This window comes from Sorex araneus, chromosome 1 (genome assembly GCF_027595985.1).
Source record: "Sorex araneus isolate mSorAra2 chromosome 1, mSorAra2.pri, whole genome shotgun sequence".
Taxonomy (NCBI): domain Eukaryota; kingdom Metazoa; phylum Chordata; class Mammalia; order Eulipotyphla; family Soricidae; genus Sorex; species Sorex araneus.
Window position 1 is genome coordinate 182435948 of NC_073302.1, and position 2728 is coordinate 182438675.

The 2728-nt window shown below is 36.8% G+C and overlaps 1 non-coding gene across 1 annotated transcript; it reads right to left on the reverse strand.

Annotated features, from left to right (window-relative positions):
- Positions 1–2084: 2084 nt before the first annotated feature.
- On the reverse strand, positions 2085–2188 carry LOC129401300 (U6 spliceosomal RNA). The gene has a single exon (XR_008628231.1). It is a non-coding gene; the product is annotated as a U6 spliceosomal RNA (small nuclear RNA).
- Between the last annotated feature and the right edge of the window lie 540 nt (positions 2189–2728).

The following is a 2728-nucleotide window of genomic DNA, read 5'->3' on the forward strand; positions in this document are numbered from 1 at the left end:
TATAAATGTAAAATCATATATTAGGGCTATTAATTGAGATTGATCATCTTTGTATCAGTTAAATTATGTTATTAAGTCACTGAATGAAAGACAAAATTAATAATGGGTAAAAGAATTGATTATATTTCAAATACAATCCTCCCATAGACAAATAAAAGGAAAGTATTTTAATGGTTTAATATAATTCATTTTTCAAAATGACAATTGCCACACGCAATGTCCCATTGCAGACTTGAAATAATTTTTCTCTCTATTATTTAATGTTTTGTTTGGTTGAGGGCTCTGTTTGGCAGAGCCTGAAGGGCCATCCCCCATTCAGTCAGGGGGTCAGGCAGCCCTTGATACTTCATGCAGAATAGGGCCATTTCCTTATAATTGCCTGTGGATAACCTGAATAACATAAGGTTTGTTTTCCATATTTTGGGTTTGTTTCTGTTTGAACGGAGAACCTGCATATTTAATTACTACATAGAAAAGGAAGTGAAGAATATCAGACATAAGATAGAGAACACTTATGAGTTTAGTCAAAAAGCCAAGTGTAAATTCATAATATGCAACAAATAGTGAATGATGTTTTGAAAGTAAAATTTTTGCTATTTAAAATTCAGGGCGGAAAATCCTTTTTTTTTTGTTAATTTAGAGAATGATTCTATTTACATGCACCGTGTGCTACATATATGGACTAATATGATATGTAATTAAAGTACTTGTTTCAAATGTTTTTAATACTGAAATTATGTTTCATGTTCAGTCAAGATCCTCCAGGGCCCCTTCTCACTTAAGACCATTTCACTATGATTTTATAGAATCATTGTCTTTTGTCATTACCTTTACATAATCATATCTCCCCTAATCCTATATTGTTTCCAAATATTTGCTATGAATTTTTATATTTGTCATGATTTAATAGTTAGCATGAGTTCTCTCACGTAGAGAAACCTCCGTATTTTAGTGTGTTAGTATGTGAGTACATACAGGGAGGCGTGGCCATGCACTTCCATAACCACACGCATATAAACCCAGTATTTATGTGCACTGTTGTCATGCTCAAGGCTTTTAATTGACTTAAATACGTACTATAATGTCTTTTCAGTACCAGCTCGAGTACTGAAGGGTGGAGACAGAGCACAAAAGCGAAGGCACTGCCTTGCATGGACTGCAGGTGACAACGTGTGCCAATGGCTCAAATCCTTGCAAAGCATATGCCCCTCCAAGCAGTTATGAGTAGCCCCTGAGCACTGCCTATGTTTTATCTCTCCAAAGAAAACAACATATAAACATACTAGCGATTTGCCTATGTCAAAATTCACAGCAATTTTGTTTGAAAGAATATATTGGTCAGAGCAAGGTCATTACAGAGACGATGTTACTCCATAATATGAGGAGCAGAAAATAAGTTATTAAGAATAATAATGATGTATTTACAGAATGAATTATGTACTATTCCAAATTCTTCCCAGTAATTTGGAATATTTTTTTTTTATTTTAAAAATTTTATTGAGTCACCGTGAGATATTTACAAGCTTTCATGTTTGGGTTACAATCTCACAATGATCAAACACCCATCCATGTCAAGAACTTAGGACATATTTTGTAAATGAGTTCACATAATTTTTTTTTCAGATTTTATTTTTTTACTTATTTTTATTTTTATTTTTTTTATTTTATCACTATGTGGAAAGTTACAAAGTTCTCAGGTTTATGTTTCAGTTACACTGTATTCAAACACCATCCCTTCACCAGTGCCCATATTCCACCACCACCGAGCGCGGCAGCTCGGATGTGTCCCAGTCCCGAATCCCGGAGCCATGTTAGTTGCTGCTCAGTGTTGCCAGGGCTCCATCTGGAGAAGGTGTTGTGGCTGCACCTCCACCTTCCGGCTCCCCGGTGTTGTTGGCCCCAATTTGGGTCCAGAGCATTTACCGGGCTGCGTTGCTCACCAGAATGCCTGGCCGCTTCTCTGTTGATTGTGGCAAGATGGCGCCGAGGGTGGGTCGAGGGCGTGACTTCCGGCAGCCGGGACCACTTGGAGTTTGGGCTGGCGCCGCCCCACTCCAGTGCCCCCCCGCAGCTCGGATGTGTCCAAAAATATGGAACGCTTCAAGAATTTGCGTGTCATCCTTGCGCAGGGGCCATGCTAATCTCTGTATCGTTCCAATTTTAGTATATGTGCTGCCGAAGCGAGCACCCACATAAATTTTAATGAATTTTAACTGTACATGCTACACCTTGATAAATTTACCCTACATACAGATTTTTTAGCTAAAATTAGTATTGTTATTATTATCTTAATTTGGAGGCCATAGATAGGGATCCTAGGGCTTATTCCCGACTCTGCTGAGATCATTCTTGGTTACTCAGGAAAATATATGAGGGGCTGGAGCTACTCAGGTTTAGCCAACTGTAAGGCAAACACCTTACCCTCTGTACTATCTTACAACCTGTATATCCTAATATGTACTACAATGTCTTACATTTCATGAAACTTGAATTACAAGAAAACATTTGGCAATCGTCTACATTTTTTTCAAATGGCGTAATGTTTTTTCATTTTTTTCACCTAAGTCCTGATAGTTTTACCAAATGAAAAAGAAGCTCTAGACTTAAAAAAAAGAAAGACATATAGATTCACATTAGATCTTTATTCCTTTTTCCTTCTGTAATTCACAACATTTTCCATTTTATTGCTTTACTGTTTTTCTGATACTAAATTTAAATTAAAAATTTC